Raw genomic sequence first — 18,133 nt, 5'->3', positions numbered from 1 at the left:
GTGCCCGCAGTGCCCGACGGTGGGCGGCGGCGCCCCGCGCGGCGTGCCGGCCGCCCGGCGCCGTCGCCCTCCAGCCCGCGCTGCGCCGGCACCGGCCGCCGGCGAGCCGTGCGCCGCAGCGGGAGGCCCTGCCTCGGCAGCCGCCGCCGCCGCCGGCCGCTGCCAGCGCTGCCCGTCTGGCTGTGCGCCAGATGAAGCAACGCATGAGGTCGCTCGGCATGTGGGACGACGGCGATGGCCGTGAGTGGCGGTTGCGGGGGTTCCCGGTGGTGCGGGGCCTGACTAGCGCAGTCAGTGGCGGTTGCGGGGGTTCCCGGGGTGGTGCGGGGCTCGACTAGCGCAGTCAGTGGCGGTTGCGGGGGTTCCCGGGGTGGTGCGGGGTCGACTAGCGCAGTCAGTGGCGGTTGCGGGGGTTCCCGGGTGGTGCGGGGCCCGACTAGCGCAGTCAGTGGCGGTTGCGGGGTTCCCGGGGTGGTGCGGGGCCCGACTAGCGCAGTCAGTGGCGGTTGCGGGGTTCCCGGGGTGGTGCGGGGCCCGACTAGCGCAGTCAGTGGCGGTTGCGGGGGTTCCCGGGGTGGTGCGGGGCCCGACTAGCGCAGTCAGTGGCGGTTGCGGGGTTCCCGGGGTGGTGCGGGGCCCGACTAGCGCAGTCAGTGGCGGTTGCGGGTTCCCGGGGTGGTGCGGGGCCCGACTAGCGCAGTCAGTGGCGGTTGCGGGGTTCCCGGGGTGGTGCGGGGCCCGACTAGCGCAGTCAGTGGCGGTTGCGGGGTTCCCGGGGTGGTGCGGGGCTCGACTAGCGCCGCCGGTATCGGTTGCTCACACGGGAAGCATGTGCTCAATGAGGGAGACCGTCCAACTTTGCGAGAATTGAAATGCATGGCAAGAACTAGTTGTTTCTGGGCGATATTTCAGCTTCGTATGCAAAACCAACCATTCTTCTGGTGCCGCGCTGGGGATTACGTCAGAGCGTGTTGGAGCATGACGTCAAACGTGTGGAATTAATCCCTGTTGTTCGACTTGTCCGTAACGAGGCTATTTTTAACTACATGTTTGTCGTGGCAACGGACGGTATGTCGGGGCATCGAAGCAAGGTTCATTCTGCGTAGATTACTCTGGGGTAGTCATTACTATGCAGGCTGAGCATGCAACAGCCAGTGAGTTCTGCTGTCGCTACCAGCGGGCCGTCGCACCACCTTTGATAACGAGTATCCTCAGTATCACCGTACGTCTGGCCTTAACTGCTGTACCGTCCACTCTCGCTACCACTGCACCACCGCCGCACCTCCGTGTCCCGTCCACCCAGCGGCGGTGTGACGTCAGTGCCGGTGTGACGTCAGCGACGGTGAGACGTCAGCGCCGGTGTGGCTGTTTCAGCGGCGACCGACTCGGACGGCAGCGGCACGGACGTGCGCGGGGTGCTGGACAGGGCGCGCCACTTCCTGCACCGGCAGGCGGCGGGCGCCGGCCGGCGACACCCGGCCACGGTGGGTACCGGGCTGCTGCACGACGGAGGGGCGCCGCCCGGCCGGCCGCTGCTGCCGCGGCATGGCCGACCCGGTCCCGGCCGCAGGTGTGGCCGCAGTCAGCGCTCACGTGGCTCTCCCAGTTCTGGTGCCGGCGACAGTTGGGTGAGCCGTCCCCGTGTCGGCTCTGACCCCGTACTATCCCCGGTGCGGCAGTTCGTGGGATTTCAGCCGTAGTCGCAGCTCACTCGAAGCCTGTGAATCGAGGAATGAAGAAAATGAGCATAGTCTTTGTCCGACATTCCTTCGTGCGGGCGACGCAGTGGTGTTTCGAGCCCACCGGACCGGCTTGTCAATCGCATGCATATATTGAAACGTCGTTAAGACGGAGGGGATATGTTTTGAGCGTCGTCTTCGAAGGAATATCCGCGACGTCCATCGGAGGCGTTTGGCGCCGTTTTAGAGATAGTAAGCCCGAATGGAACGGGATGAAAAGCCCGAAACCGCGCCCTGCTAGGACGGCTGATCAAGGCAAAGTGTATGCCCTATTTCGTGTAGCTCTCCACTTAGGTAGCTTCCGCTTACACCGCGCACGGCGTGCTAACCGCAGGTTTACATACACCGTCGCAGGTGCATGCATCTCGGCCACCTGTACTGGGTCAGCGGGCTATGGGCCCGATCTCATCTTGCGTGACCACGTTAATTGGGTTACTGATGACGGCATTATTACCTTACGTGACGTCCCGAATGTTGATGAGGGGCCCAAAACAACCACGGTGCATGGCGCTAATATCACGTCACGTGATCGTGGTGCGTACATTGTTCTGGGAGGGGAGTTTTGGGGCAGCGTGCCCTCAATACGTCCCGCTGCATATTGTATGCTCTGGAGGAGCTGCGTTTTGAACACCGACGCAATAATCGACTCAGAAATCATGGCGCTGACCCTGTCCTGGGGAAGGGGGGGGGGGCTGGGCACGACACCTAGCGCGCTGCTGGTGTGTGCGCATGGTCCGCGGCTGGACCAGCCCGTATCTGCGTGCCGTGATGGTCTGGACCTGCTCCGTTCGTCTGACTTCTGGGGGTCGTCCGGCCGGCGCCTCGGCATCCATAGGGACGACGTGACACCGGCCTGCCCGTAGCCTGGCCGCGGCTCAGCCTCGTCCGGGCCGAACGGCAACAGGACACTCGGTGGACGCTGGTGCATCGGAGGACGACGCGAAGCAGCGTTGGAGATGGGCTCTACAATGCCGGTTCGAACGTCGTGTAGAGTTCACAGAGCCAGTCGGAGTGGCTGCAAATCCAGCGGGGCTGCCAGATCACACGCATCGCGCGTTTCACGACAGGCGCCCGAAAAGCAAGGCTGAGCAGGGGAGCTCGTGAGGGGGTTGGTTGTGGTACTGAGCGGACAGTGAAGCGAGCGGGGATCACTGGGATACACCTCGGCCCATCAGGACGCGATGACATACTGTTGGCCGCTCACCAGCAGCACGATTTGGCCAGTGGTAGCGAGTTTGCTACTGGGAGCTCCATTACTTGCTGTAGTGTCCCAGCTTCAGTAAAGTGTCCCTGCTTCAGTATAGTGTCCCGCTCCAGTCGGATCCGACGATGCCTGTGCTTCCTGACGCAATAAGGTTCCGGAACTGAATAAGTGGGCAAAGGTACGGACAGCAGATGTTCGTAACGGATGATGTCTGTACCGCATTTGGTTGCATCACAACTGGCATAGCTGCGAAATGCAAGCCCTCGCATCGCCGCATTCTGGGTAGGCAATGCTGTAACGTCATCACGGGACTAAATCATATGGCACCAATATGACGGCGGCGTTAAAACGCTGTTTTTGCGGGTTGGTTCAATATAAATATCCTCATAATCCGGATTTTTTGCCAAGTCCATTCAACAAGCATTTTCAACTGGGATTTGGTATTAGCTACAAAACTGGCAGAGCTACAAAACTATCGCTGAAATGAGCTTCCAGCCTGCTCCCAACGGTGAGATGGGGTTACCCATTCATCTGTGATTTATTCTGAAGAGCTCTGCCGGAAGTGCTTAGAAAAGTGTGTGAAAGAGTACAACATACATTAACAACATAGGGCGGAGATGAGAAACGGCGGCCCAGACGGGCGCGCAGCGCCCTGGGACGCGCATTGGAAAGTGGAAATACACATCCTGGACCCTTAGGAGGGGCGTTGTCGGGGTGGATGCAGGGCTGGCCTGCCCTAATGGGGGTAGTGAGTGGTGAACCCGGAGGTGTAAATGTGGCGCGCGCCCATTCCAGTTCAAGAGGGCAGATTTCCTGTGAAATGGAACTGTTCCGGCAAGTTTTGCGATTTTCTGCCAGTCAAAGTGCCATAGCCAATATCTCAGCTCGGAAATAGTCTTGGGGATATATTGGGGCAGTCGGGGCATTCTTCCCTACGCACCATTTTCCCCCGAACCTATTCGACATGGTGGATGTGCAAGTTAACCACCGCTTTGGGAGGATCATGACACAGTAGCAGTGAAATTATTGGCACCTGCCCCCATCACATCAACGTATTCGTACATTTCACTCAATATAGGTTACTACAGCACGAAGAAAGATGGCAGTCATTGCCCATGAATAAGTTTGATGTAAAGATTACATGCGATTTTTTACTAACAAATCTTCAGTTGACGAAAAGGCGTTACACATCGATATTCAGGCGCATTGGACATGACAAACACTGGTGCAGGTGCCGGAGCTGGAAAACGGAGTTTAGTAGGACATATTTTAGAAGCAGATTCTGGTACTGATTTGTCTTAGAGGGGTTTGAAATGCAAAATGTGTGATCTGTTAAAAAAAACGTTGCAATAAAGATGCGAAAAAGGATGGCAACCCAGTTTATTGGCGAAATCTCCGTTTTTTTTTAACCATATTGCTGGTGTCGACCAACCTTTTCATAGTACCAGCCAAGTGTCATACGACGAGCTACCAAACTTTAGTTCCATGGTGACGTCATGTTTGCGCGGCCTTTTACTCTAGAAGCCTTAGGGTTATGTACGTACCGCAATAATCGTATCGTAGTGATTTGTATGCGCAAATGTTCGCACCGTTACTGTCCGTACCGTTACTGCTCGTAACGTTACTGTTCGTGCCGTTACGGTTCGTTCCGTTACTGTTCGCACCGTTACTTTTCATACCGTTGCTTTTCGTGCCGCTACTGTTCGTAACGTTGCTGTTCGTACCGTTACGGTTCGTACCGGTACTGTTCGTACCGTTACTACACGTAACGTTACTGTTCGTAACGTTACTATTCATACCGCGGCTGTTGTGTCGTTACTGTTCGCACCGTTGAACGGCTTATGTTTGCAAACGCTTACGTTCGTATGGGGGATGTTTGTGAACGCAAATGTGATGCACGTACACGGACGGACCGGCAAACATAGGCCCCTTAATTTAATTATCTACATTTTCGCCGTGCCAAAGACTTGCCATGCCGGGCCAACTTGTATGGATCCGCAAGACGCATGACCCTGCGTAGCTCTGTGCATAGCCAATAACCGTTATGTCGCCGTGTATGCAGTGTGTCGCGCTTATTGTATCAAGTAGCTGCATGGCCTAAGGTGAACCGACAATTGCATTAATTTGATCCACTAAACTTATTGCTTTTGCTTGCATCGTCAGCATATACGGCATGCATGTTTCCTTCTACAAACATTGGCGATGCGAACATCACATGCTTTGCGAACATTCACAATCCGAACTTTTCGGTGTACGAAAAGGTGAGGCACGAACATTTGCACTTGCGAGCACCTGCGACGACGAATACCTGCGGGTTCAAGCATCTGTGTTATGGATAGTTGAAAGAGCGAGCATTGATGCGCACACGACAATTAGGTTCACGAGCGTCTACATTACGGATACCTGCGATAAGGAACATATGCCTACGCACATTTGCGCGTGAACCTATGCACATCTATATGTACGTTTGTCTTTCCTACATTTGACAAGAAATCTGGAAAGTGAGATAGGAGAAATCTTTTGCAATATTAACGCACTTACGACGTGCTGGCCCACCGGCCGGTGCCATATTTCGTCGCTGCTCTGTCGGCATCAAGGCTGCGCCGCCTGTGAGCCAGATATGACTGTCATGGTCGCGACCCAGGAGCGCCAGCCAATTAAACATGAGCGGTGCCGTCTGAAGGCTGGGTTTCCCCTGCGGCCGGGCGGATCGGCTCGGCGTAATGCCGAAGATGAGGCGGCAGTCGCGTCGAGCTCCATTATTGTCATGGGTCGGCCGGTCGGGACTCACCTGTTGTCCATCGGACCGGGCGATTGCCGAGTCCCGCCTGTCGGCTGCCTCTGACGCTATCACTGCCTCTGACGCTGTCGCTGCCTCTGACGCTGACACTGCCTCTGACGCTGGCACTGTGCTGCTGTCACTGCACTTGACGCTATCACCGCGCAGCTGCCACTGCCTCTGACGCTGTCACTGCAGCTGACTCTGTTGCTGTTCGTCTGCCACTGCGTCTGACGCCGTCACTGCATGTGACGCCTTCCTGCCAGTACCCTGCCGGGCGCGGTGCGAGGGCCGCGGCCAGCTTGTTCGTGCTGGCGGTGGCGGCGGCGGTCAGACTGGCCGTCCTGCTGACTCTGAGCGGGCCGCGGCCTGCCTGTGACCTTGGGCAGCGTTGGCACTGTGGGAGCCAGGACGGGTGCAGACTGCAATCGGCCGTTGCGTCGCCGCTCATTGTCCGCAACCCTCTCCGTCCCGTCTTTCCCTATCACTTCCTTGCTCTGTCCTGTTCCCTTCCACTGTCTTGTTCTCGTATCGCTTCCAGCATTCCTTCGTTTCGCGTTGCATATGTGTGCATGTCCGCATTTATCTGTGGTTTCCGTTTGGTTCCCGTGTTGCATTACGCTCTGTTGTGCACGACCCACCTGTCTCCAGGCACTTGTCTGCCACCTGTTGTTCAACGCGTTGGTGGACTGCCTGTAAGGCTCACTGTGCGTGCGACCTATCAGCTAATGGCCTGTGTGGCCCACTGTGCGTGCGACCTATCAGCCAGTGGCCTGTGTGGCTCACTGTGCGTCCGAGCTGGCAGTCAATGATCTGTGTGTCTCACTGTGCGGCCGAGCTGTCGGGCAATGGCCTGTGTGGCTCACTGTGCGTCCGAGCTGTCAGTCAATGGTCTGTGTGGCTCTCTGTGCGTCCGAGCCGTCAGTCAATGGTCTGTGTGACTTACTGTGTGTCCGAGCCGTCAGTCAATGGTCTGTGTGGTTCACTGTGCGTCCGAGTTGTCAGTCAATGGTCTGTGTGGCTCACTGTGCGTCCGAGCTGTCAGTCAGTGGTCTGTATGGCTCACTGTGTGTCCGAGCTGCCGACAGGCACAGCATGGTCAGCCGTACCGGTCTGGTCGGCTGACGGTTTGTGTGGCCCGCCGCTTCAGGAGCCGTCGGACTCGGAGGACATCTCGACGGATGACGAGGAGCGCTCGGCCACGGAGCGGGACATACAGCTGCGCGCCGTCACCCGACACTATCACCAGCTCAGACAGGGTGCGTACCTCACCCCACAGTGCCACCAGCTCAGACAGGGCGCGTCCTTCACCCGACACTACCACCAGTTCAGACAGGGTGCGTACCTCACCCGACACTATCACCAGCTCAGACAGGGTGCGTACCTCACCCGACACTATCACCAGCTCAGACAGGGTGCGTCCTTCACCCGACACTATCACCAGTTCAGACAGGGTGCGTACCTCACCCGACACTATCACCAGCTCAGACAGGGTGCGTCCTTCACCCGACACTATCACCAGTTCAGACAGGGTGCGTACCTCACCCGACACTATCGCCAGCTCAGACAGGGTGCGTACCTCACCCTACAGTGCCACCAGCTCAGATAGGGTGCGTCCTTCACCCGACACTATCACCAGCTCAGGCAGGGTGCGCACCTCACCCGACACTATCACCAGCTCAGACAGGGTGCGTACCTCACCCTACAGTGCCACCAGCTCAGACAGGGTGCGTCCTTCACCCGACACTATCACCAGCTCAGACAGGGTGCGTCCTTCACTCGACACTACCACCAGCTCAGACAGGGTGCGCACCTCACCCGACACCTTCCAGTCAACCCCCCGCCCCCCCCCCCCCCGAACCATCAGCGTCATCCTGGACAACATCCCGACTGCAGTCATAGCGCTTTTATGCCGGCGTGCTTGTGATTCCCGTATCCGTCCGTCTGCTGGTGCCCAGCGCCCTTGCCTGTCGCTCTCGCCTAATCACGTGCGTCCCTCTATGTGTCCGTTCGCCGGCTCCCGTGTCCTCGCACCGCCTGACGCCGCCGCCCTCCCGCAGAGCGGACACACGCCTCCGACCCGCAGCTGAGTGTGCGGCGCGCCGCCGGCTACCGGCCGAGCCGCAGCGAGCAGCTGCACGCCTCGCTGGCCGCCATCCACACCCATCCGGCGCCGGTGGCCGGCCGGGCCGCGCGGCGCCGGCTGCCGCCGCCGTCTCTCCAGCCGCCGCCGTCGCCTGCGCAGCCGCCGCCGCCGCCGTCGCCGCTCCGGCCGCCGCCGCCGCGGCGCCGGCCGGAGCGCTCAGTGCTGGAGCGCACCCAAGAGCTGAAGGAGTGGCTGAAAAAGGCCACCGTCGCCTGGAAGCTGGGCTCGCTGGACGTGTGAGACGGCGGTGCCGTCTGCGGAGGCGGCGCCCGGACGGTCCGCTCTCCAGACGGCCGTGGCGGCGGCGCCGTCTGCCGAGGCGGCGCCCGGGCGGTCCGCTCTCCAGACGGCCGTGGCGGCGGGCGGCGCTCACCGCCTGGGCTTCCGCCGCCGGGCGCGAGCAGCGCGGCAGCTCAGAGGTTCGCTGGGCGGCGGCCGGGGCTCCGCCGACAGCGACTCGTTCTGCTGCGGGAAGGGCGAAGCGTGCTGGACAGGACGCGGTGGGGGGTGGCGGGCACGGCGCGTTCCGGCATCGAAGGTCTCTCTGCGGCTGCGTGGCAGGGAAGCCGTGGATCATCCCCGGGGCGCCGTCGGTGTTGTTGTCGCCCCAGGGCTTGTGATCGTACTCGCTGTTGTGATCGGGCCGGTTGAGGGCGTGAGGTTTGTACGACGCGTGGCGTTTTCAGCTCAATGGTTCGTGGCACCCCTTGCTGCCGTCCAGCGTTGTTGGGGGTGGCTCCGCAAATGGCCAGCAGGTAACAGCATGCCAAATTCGCCGTCCTTACAGTGAACGACGTTAGACGGGCTGCAGGGGGCGTGGTGTAAGCGGTAGTTCAATGAACATATCAGTATTTAGACGGCGGGCGCCCATCCCATTGCGTTGGCGATGATCGTCACCACCCGGCTGTCAGGCGACAAAGCATATATTTATATTCGCCGTGCCCTTCACCCGGCGTGGCTGGTCCATCATGAAGCGAGTGCTGAATGATTATGGGACGGTGCCGCTCTGCCGCGAGGCGGGTACAGTTTTCAGTCATATCGTGTCCTTCCGGGCTGCAGCCTCATGCCACTGCGAAGCTTTAACTCCCATACGTGTCGGCCTGCGTGTGCTCAGTGACAAATCGCGTCAGAATGTGTGCTAAGGCCATATGAAAAGCATGGCGTCCTTTGTGATGTGCAACCTTGCATTGATTCCCGCTTGGACGTCCGGGTGCGATCGTGTGTGATCCTGTATGTTGGTGCATATTGTGCATCGGCGTTTATCTCACTGTTGCTCTTGATGCCGTGGCGGTACCGTGCCGTGTTGACGTGTTAACGGTTTCATCTGACCGCATCGCTGTTTGGCGTCATTTCTGTCGTGAAATCGTACGTCTGCTCTCGAGAACCGTGGGCAGCGCCAGCTTACTAGTCACTAGCCAATGTCCTGCATGGTGACAGCCACTTAGATCTCATTTCTAGTCGACCCGGCTCAGGCAACCCGATCTGTACGAGATATGCTTTGAATCATCGGCAGCTGTTCGCGGCGCCGAGCGGCGTCGTGGCGCCTACGGGCGCGCGGTCCGGATCCCAATTGTTCTAGCACGTCACCGCCGCGCGCCCCGCCGCGCCACGTGCGGGTCTCCAACGGCGCTGGCGCGTCCTCCAGCCGGCGACACGCGAGCTGGGCGGCCATGGTCGTGGGCGCCGCCGCTGCCGCCGCCGCCGGCGTGGCCGCGGCTCCCCCGTGATGACGCGGGCGCTGTTCTGGTGCCGGGCGCCGGCTCCCGTCGGCTGCCGGTGCGGGGCTGGACCCGGCGGCCGTAGGCCGCGCCTGCTCCGAGCGACCCCGACCGCCGCCGCCGCCGTCGGTGCGCGGCGAGCGTGTGCGTGTGTACGCGCGTGCGTGTGTGCGTGTGCGGCGCGGCTGTGGTTGGCTGTGTGTGGCGGCTCGCCCTCGCCTGGTGCCTTGTGTGGTGTGATGGCACCCCCGGTGGCCGGACGGCTGCCTCGCCTGACCCACCTGCTGCTCTAGTCTGGCGCTCAATAAAGCCTGGGTGACCAGCCGTGCGGCGGCGCGTGGACCGCGGACGACACCGGGGAGGGACGCCGCCGGACTGGGGCGGGCCTCTGCGGTCGGGCGTCCGTCCGTCAGCAGCCGCCAGACCCCGTGCCACACATCACTCGCCGACGCAGATGGAGAACGACATATGCTGGCACCGAGTCATTGCAGCAAACAGTGCCGGAGATGGAGTATGGGCGAAAGATTTTGACGAAATCGGTCCATCTAATTGATTAGGGTGCGAGCTGTTTATTGGTGACAATTTTTATCACATGTCGAGCGCTGGACCTACAGCAAACCATGTTAGCCGTTAACCGGAAACGCTAAGCGGTTATCCCGTCCAAGAATGCATGCAGGCATCCACCTTTTCAACCAAATGGTATACGAAATGTCACCTGGTCATTACTGCGCTCCCGTACGACCTGTGCGGTTCTGGAGTACGTATGAATATGAAGCCCGTTTCCGTTACAATGAGCGTGACTTAACCCGGCCTTTTGCCTCTGGATGACTGGATGGCAAATGCAGGTTACATTCACTTCAACGAACGATAATCTGGACGTTAGACATTTGACGGATTACAATTACATAACCTCATAATCGCATCGCTGGCAGCTGCCGTCTTGACGCATGCCAGCACACATCACTGAAAATCGACGCGATGACCTATGACCTTTCAATACCAGGTAGCCTCCGATTGAAGCATCCGGGGATGGGGAAATGCGCTCCAATAGGACAGTGAATGGCACCGCCGTCCGGCATCAGAGGCCGTATATCAGCGCTTCTAGCTAGGCCGGATACGGAAGGTTCCGAAATGAACAAGCTCGTTCAGGTTGGACATCTGCTTCGCAGAACCTGAGAGTCAAGTATGCGTGTGCGAACCCCGGGGCATGCAATGGTCTCTTTCAGTCCCGGTTTCGCCATGGCCCCTGCACGCTACTATGGCATCTGCGGTCGCCAGCGCTCACCCAGAGGGTACGCCGCAACGTGCGTCGCATTTCCTTCAAAAAGATGTAGTGCGTGAAGGAGCGATTCGAAATGCTCAGGGGCCATTTGAAGGGCTCAGGAGCCATCCGAAGGGCTCAGGAGCCATCCGAAGGGCTCAGGAGCCATCCGAAGGGCTCAGGAGCCATCCGAAGGGCTCAGGAGTCATTCGAAAGGCTCAGAAGCCTTTCGAAGGGCTTAAGAGCGTTTCGAAAGGTTAAGGAGCCATTCGAAGAGCTCAGGAGCGATTCAAAGGACCCAGGAACGATCTGGAGGGCCCAGAAGCCATTCGAAGGGCTCAGGACCGATCTTGAGGGTTCAGAAGCAACTCGAAGGGCTCAGAACCCATTCGAAGGGCTCAGAAGCAATTCGAAGGGCCCAGGAGCGATTCAAAGAACAACTTGGGCACAGAGTTGACTGGCACGGAGAGGCCTGAGGGATGAGTATGGGCTAGGGTGTCATCAGGCAAGTGCCTTCACGGAGTAATGACTCCTTCGTACCTTGCAGTGTTCGATGGCGCAGGCTGGATCAGGTCTGATATGTTGTGTAGGCGGCCGGACACCGTGAATACGGACCACACATAATGTGCTAGGTCGCTGCAGGTAGTCCGGGACCGTTTTAGAACCGAACGGTTCTAGTTTCGGGGTACGGTTGACCCGAATGTTGTCATTCCCCCCGGCCGTCAACACAAATAACCTGAAATGTTTGAATGCCCTGATTGGTTTATTCTCTTCAGTTTCCGTACCGCAATAGAGAAAACACCACATGCAACTTGACAAACACGACATGCCTTTCATTGAAGTGAGTGATGCTGTTGCGTTCGTGAAGTAAGAGCCGTATTCGGCTTTTCGTTCAAATTTAAATCAAGGTTCGTCCATAGGCCAGTTTAAAAGCTACTTTATTGAAATAAATCTGCTGTTTTCAATGCCAAAGTTATGGCCAGATGACAAACTCCACATCCTTCGAAAATGGAGCCCTACCGGGTGTTTTGAGCCTTACGATGGGGTTAGCCATCAGAAAAAGCACCGACCACGGGTTGTCGCGCCAGTCATTATTGCTACCATATGCAAACTTTTGCCGACAACACCACTGTGGCGGGACCAGGGACGTCACTTTCTATGCTTGTGGAGGCTTGAGGCCCACAGTGCTGACCTGACCCACCCCCATGCTTCTCTGAGCCCCGCCGATGCATATGGGTAAATAGTGAATAATGGGCCAAATAAATGCAAAAAACCTATTGTTACACTAATAACCTGAAATATTTGAGTGCCCTGATTGGTTTATTCTCTTCAGTTTTCGTACCGCAATAGGGAAGACACCGCATGCGACTTGACAGACACAACATGCCTTTCATTGAAGTGAGTGATGTTGCGTTCGTGAAGTAAGAGCCGTATTCGGCATTTCGGTACATTTTCGGGTACAAACACATCGCTTTTAGTACCACGTTCATGCTATACCATATGATATCCTGAGGCATGTACCTAATTTCTTTGTTTCACCAATTCTTTCGCATGTTGGGCCAGTCTGCAAATTTTGGAAAGTTTTCACATGGTAACACCTGCATTGAAATAGGAAATGCTCGACTGCAATATGTGGCAGCTTTGAAAAATGCAGGAGGGCCTATTACAAGTTGACCCATGCCTCCTTCAACGGAGGCCAGCGCATTTGTCGCACAACCGTGGCTGTGGTGGAAATCGCCTGCCAAATGAATGACAGAACACGATCGGCCACAGCAATGGCCATCAATGACCACAACACAGCCGTCAATTGTGACGACAAAAGGTGCTCCACGTGGTCTCCCTGACAGTCCAGGATGCGCAATAGCTGACCCGCTGCAAGAAGTCGGTTCCAGTCGATTGTCCACGGTGATGCACCTGTCTTGATCTGGAGGTGGTTTGCGCAACAGCTGACCCGCTGCAAGAAGTCGGTTCCAGTCGATTGTCCACGGTGATGCAAGTGTCCTGATCTGGAGGTGGTCTTAAGCTTTTGAAGGCATGCTGACTCGTCCGCGTGGATGTTCTCAAGGTTATCACATAGTATGAAGTCCACGGGGAACGGGTCGGGTGACAGAGAAACCACATGACGGTGACAGCACGGCAGGTCAAGTAAGGCTGATGTGCATTCCAGAGAAATAGTGATCGAGCTAATTCTGCAAACCCTTGCCGTTGCGGCGTCACCTCGCCCTGCTGGAGCTACTGATCGTGCCGATTCATCTCGTGAAGTCGCCCCAGGGCCCCCAGGAGGATACCGAAGCGGTTGCGATGTGGCGTTCTAAGGCGATGTCGACAAGATACTCATTCTCGTCCTCAACGAAGCATTTCTGTCGAGTCATGCTTTGACAAATGTTAGATCACTGATGAATGCTATTGCTTTTTCACAATTTAAATTGAATGGATATTTCAATGACACCAAATCCTTGCTTGTGCGAAAATATGCTTGTCACTGTTCAATAGAACATTACGTAACTTCTTAATTTTTATCTGGATCATCTTGCATAAAAGGCAGGTAGTTTCTTCGAAGCAGTCAGTTTATTCCACATTTCTACGACTTGTTTACCAATCTGATGCACTGCTGAGCCGATAACTTGCGCACAATCGGGAGATCTCATCCAGTTTTGCATGCGTGCTCCCAGTGAACATGGGCTATGGGTAGCGTGGAATTGTTATGCAATGCAGTATGGTTGAGGCGGGAATTAGTTTTTTTTAACGATTTAGTCCGAACCTTCTGATTGGATGCATTTCCAGAATCGGTAGTCGCGCTAAGCAGTGACTGGCTGGTGAGCCCTGAGCCGATCTAAAAATTACGGGCCAACGGCAGAGCTTCGCGGAGGAAGCTTAACACGCGCTCGGGTGGGGGTCAACTTGACCCCCGGAAGGTCTTTCCAGAATGGCCTCCGAACGACGCGGCGTAGCCGCGCCAAATTTTGCATGGCTATACACAATTGAATAGCAGATCGCTTGGTACCAAAAAATCAGATGTACCTTGTAAGGTCGTTGACCTCCAGCAGGTCGAATTCAGGTACTAGATTCAACGCAGTCAATTTCTAGGGAATAGTTTGATATGATGCAACAACGGAGTGTTATACGAAACCATGTATTTCTGAGATACTTTCTCAGGCAACACAACAATTGAAGGAACCAATTTTATTGACCTAGGGTCAGGTATAAAGCTCAGACCAAGGTCAAAACTAACTCGTTTTATTTCTCTAGGGCTTGCCGTATGGAGTGGTTTCTGGTGCCCATTTTGAATTTATTGCTAACAGTAATAGTATTATACGTCTTCCATGGACTTCTTAAAGGTCTGAGTAGGTTACTGGCCCGAATGGCCAAAGTCAACATCTTGTTTGTAGGAACATACTGCCTAACGTAACGTTTGTCACTTATTCAAGTGCAAAACTTGAAGGAGTCTTGTATGATTTTGTTAACCATGACCTTTAAGCGTCAAACAAGGTCACTGACCTTAAACAAACATGTGACCTTCTGCTTAAACAAGTATTTAGGTTCTGGGGAACTTTGGAGACCAAGCTGGAGTTTGACCTTGTTTGATCTCATTTATTATTATTGATCCTTTATATATATATATATATATATATATATATATATATATATATATATATATGATAGTTTTATTATTAGTTATTATATTGACCTAAATTATTATTTCACCCGAAAGTCATGACCCAGAAGCATCAAAATATTTGCCTAAGAGAGTTAATATACAGGCTAACACACCCTGCGAATTTGTGTCTCTAACTCTCTTAGGTCCTGAGATCTTAGGGGGTCAACTTGACCCCCACCCGAGCGCAAGGTATCCAGCGGCCACCCGGCGCGTGTTAACGTACCACAACGCTCGGCAGGGTCGAGCCTGCCCTCTAACGTCACCTATCCGCCAGCGCGGCTGAAGCGTGCACTACCATCTCATTCACCCTCCGCACGTCACCTGTTCACTACTCATACGCACTAGACGGTCACCGCTTGGATAGCTGCCAGCAGATTCGCGATCTTGGCGTTTTGCTGGACACCAAAACCTTTGCTAATCACATAAATTCAGCTGTCTCAAAAGCAAATAGGATGCTGGGCCTTCTCATGCGAAGCATGCAAATACCCTCGTCAAGCGCGGTCCAATCACAAGGCTTTGCTTTGTGCCTTCAACGTTCATGTGAGACCAGTGATAGAGTACGAAAGCGTTGTTTGGAGTGGTGCTGCCGTTTCCTGTCTCGTCCGGTTCGAAAGACTAAAACACCGCTTTCCCATATGGTTGGGTTCGAGTAGCCAGTCTCGGTGTCCTCCACTGGATTATGAGCATCTTCTCGCTTTCTTCAACAGGTCATCTATTGAGGCACGCCTCACTCAGTCTGACATCTTATTTCTCTACAATGCATTTCATCCCGGGTTTGAGTGCGCTCATCTGACATCACTGTTCAGTTTGGCTGCATCCGTCCGGCGTTCTCGGTATATCGGCCGTTTCCACTAGCCATTTGCAAGGGTCAACGCTGTTGAAAAATAGATTCGTCGCACGACTACCCGCTGCCTGCAATTAATTTTTGCAGCATTTTCCTTCAACTGACTTTTTATTCAGCAAAACCACTTCGATCTGATTTTGTGTGTTTGGTTAGGTTTTTTATTTGTGTGTGTACCGTATATTTCTTGTTCTTAAAACTGGACTACTTCCGTAAATGGGCTTTTGCCTGTGGAATGCTTATGTCATAAATAAACAAATAAACAAGTCAACAAGCTACCGACCACAGGCTATCCCAGTCGACAACAAATAGAGAACGCCTAAAGCGTCTCGAACCCACCATGCCGCAGGTCCGTGAATCGAACTGCAGACGCGATAACCAGCTGAGGATTTGAGACAGAATGAAGTACACTGCGGAACATGACGATTTGAAGTATTGTTCGGCGGTGTATGCTTCACATGATAATATCAGAAAAGGGGTGTCGAGAAAAAATTATCACATTTTGCGCGGCTTGCTCCAGAGTAAAAAAAAAAATATATTGGGATGTAGTTGATCGACTTTTGGGAAGAAGTCTGGTTATGTGCACAGCTTGGAAACATCAACCTCCCTCAAAAGACCCGATGATTTTTGGATAACGTCGCTTAAAGACTACCTCTTGGAATACTGAAGGTCGAAATTTTCAACATGGAAACTCCCAACTCATCCCCCGGAACCATTCATGTTCAAGAAATTTCTTGCTTGTATCAACCAGGGGCAGTAAAAGTATATTTTTTGTTGCCGACAGAATTTCTGTTGGAAAAATTGTTGTCAGCAGTGAAAAATGATAATATTTTACAAGAAATGACAATGACCTCCATACCCAGCAACGAAATGAAAATCAGCGGATCACCGAAAGTCTGTTTGATCGCCGCAACTTGCAATAGCATGCACAAAACCGAAACGTTCATTCATACAATATTATTCAACTAATGCCAGGATAGCTGTTGCTGCAAAGAATGCAGGAACACCAGCCCTACGCAATGGCATAGTTTAATCACAAAGGCGGCCTTCTTCCAACCTCGGGACCGGGCGTGGCCTCCCGTTTAAGCTTGATCTACAGCTGGATTTGCCATCGTCGGCCGCGAAACAAAAACGGCGAAGGATCTCGACAGCCAGGGCAGCTGAGCACATGACAAAGCTTCGACCAGTGGCAGGCAGCACTGGGGGATGCCGTCAAAAATGTGGACCCCTCGAGACCATGTCCTTGTATGGAAACATGTGCGCTTCGAGCCCCACCCCAACCATCATTATACTCCTCACCATATCCCAGGCATGCTCCAAGCCTGGCACGATATGTGTTGTCTCGTGGGCACCTTTCGCTGCGCCACAGCAGTGGGTGTTTACAAGTTTAAACTGGGTTTCCACTGGCTGCCTGGAAAGGATGGAGCAATATGTTCAGCTCCGGGTTGGGCTCAGATTGAAGTGGAGGCGACTGCACAAATGCTGGGCAAGAGATAGTGAGGGCGTGCTGGAAGGATACATCGGGACACGGAAAGATGAGATCACAAAACTGTTTGAAGAAAATAATTACCGGTCGTTCCATATTCATGTCACGCTGAGGAAAGCCCCCAAAACAAAGGCAAAAATAAAAACAATAATTAACGGCCGCAGCCCAATTTTAGAAGACTGCTGTATGCTTTGGCGAACCGAAGGTACCAGAGATTCCGGGCCTAATGATTTCCCGCCGTTTGAACAATTAAACGGTATATGTTTCTACCACCACGACACACACCAGCTATTGCCGATCCTAGCCGTCTCTATCGCCCCTTCCATACCAAAGGTGGACAGTTCGTTTGCTGATTTGGACGCACCGAAAGCCTTCGAGAGGGAGATAGGCCCTTTGCAGGTAAAAAGGCCACGAGTTTGTGGAGGGTCACGTGGATATAAAGGGCTTCAAGCTCCCAATGAGGCCCTGAACGGACGGTGTGGGCCCTGAGAACTAAGAGACCATCTCAGTAGTCAGAGGGCTTATGAGTGGCCCGAGGGCGAGCCCTCAGTAGCCTGACAAGCCACTGAGCACTGAGTACTATCGCCCCCCCCCCCCTAAATAGGCGCCCAGAAGGGTCCTTTAACTAAACACATGCGATCGGTCGACCAAATGGGTCGCTGGGCGGCCCGTGGGCCATTAGCAACCGAACGGCCCCCTCATTGCTGGCCCCAATGCTTCTAGCTGTGAGACTACATGATATTAGCAGAAAGCTAACTATAAGACAAAGCCTAACTTGTCTGGAATTTATTTTATTGGCCATGACCACAATGCTGCTCAAAAAAGGTTTGTTTAATAAAAGCAAAATACTGAAAAACAAATTACCTGCGATGAAAACAAAGTAGGCTGAATATGTTGACAAACACTTGGAGGGGAGGGAAGATTCTGAGGCCCATAGCCTGTTACCCCCCCCCCCCGCCCCCTCACTTATCATGTATAAACATTGCCACCCCTGACATGTCACAGCCAGACCAACCATATGTACTACCAGTGTGGGCTGTATTTAAGTAAGGCCGTCTTCTCTCACAACTTGCACTTAATGTAGATTGTGGTTATGTCCCGGGTTCCATCAGAAAAATGTTTTACTTCAATGTTAACAAAAACTGCAGCGAAATACATTGCATTTGCATAAACAAATGTGATGCTCGTAGGTGCAAACATGGGCGTAGGAACAGGGGGGGGGGGGGGGGGGGGGCAGGGGGGCCATGGCCCTCACTTTTCAAGGTGGGGGGCCAGCAGTGTTAACTGCCCCCCCCCCCCCC

The 18,133-nt window shown here is 54.7% G+C and overlaps 1 long non-coding RNA gene across 1 annotated transcript; it reads left to right on the top strand.

Annotated features, from left to right (window-relative positions):
* Positions 1–152: 152 nt before the first annotated feature.
* LOC119093091 (uncharacterized) lies at positions 153–6,935 on the top strand. Its single transcript, XR_005093595.1, has 3 exons — positions 153–240; positions 1,375–1,484; positions 6,873–6,935. It is a non-coding gene; the product is annotated as an uncharacterized LOC119093091 (long non-coding RNA).
* Positions 6,936–18,133: the final 11,198 nt, after the last annotated feature.

Source organism: Pollicipes pollicipes, unplaced genomic scaffold (assembly GCF_011947565.3).
Source record: "Pollicipes pollicipes isolate AB1234 unplaced genomic scaffold, Ppol_2.1 Scaffold_4002;HRSCAF=4701_pilon_pilon_pilon, whole genome shotgun sequence".
Taxonomy (NCBI): Eukaryota; Metazoa; Arthropoda; class Thecostraca; order Pollicipedomorpha; family Pollicipedidae; genus Pollicipes; species Pollicipes pollicipes.
Note: the sequence above shows the minus strand (reverse complement) of the source record. Positions and strands in the feature narration are given on the sequence as shown.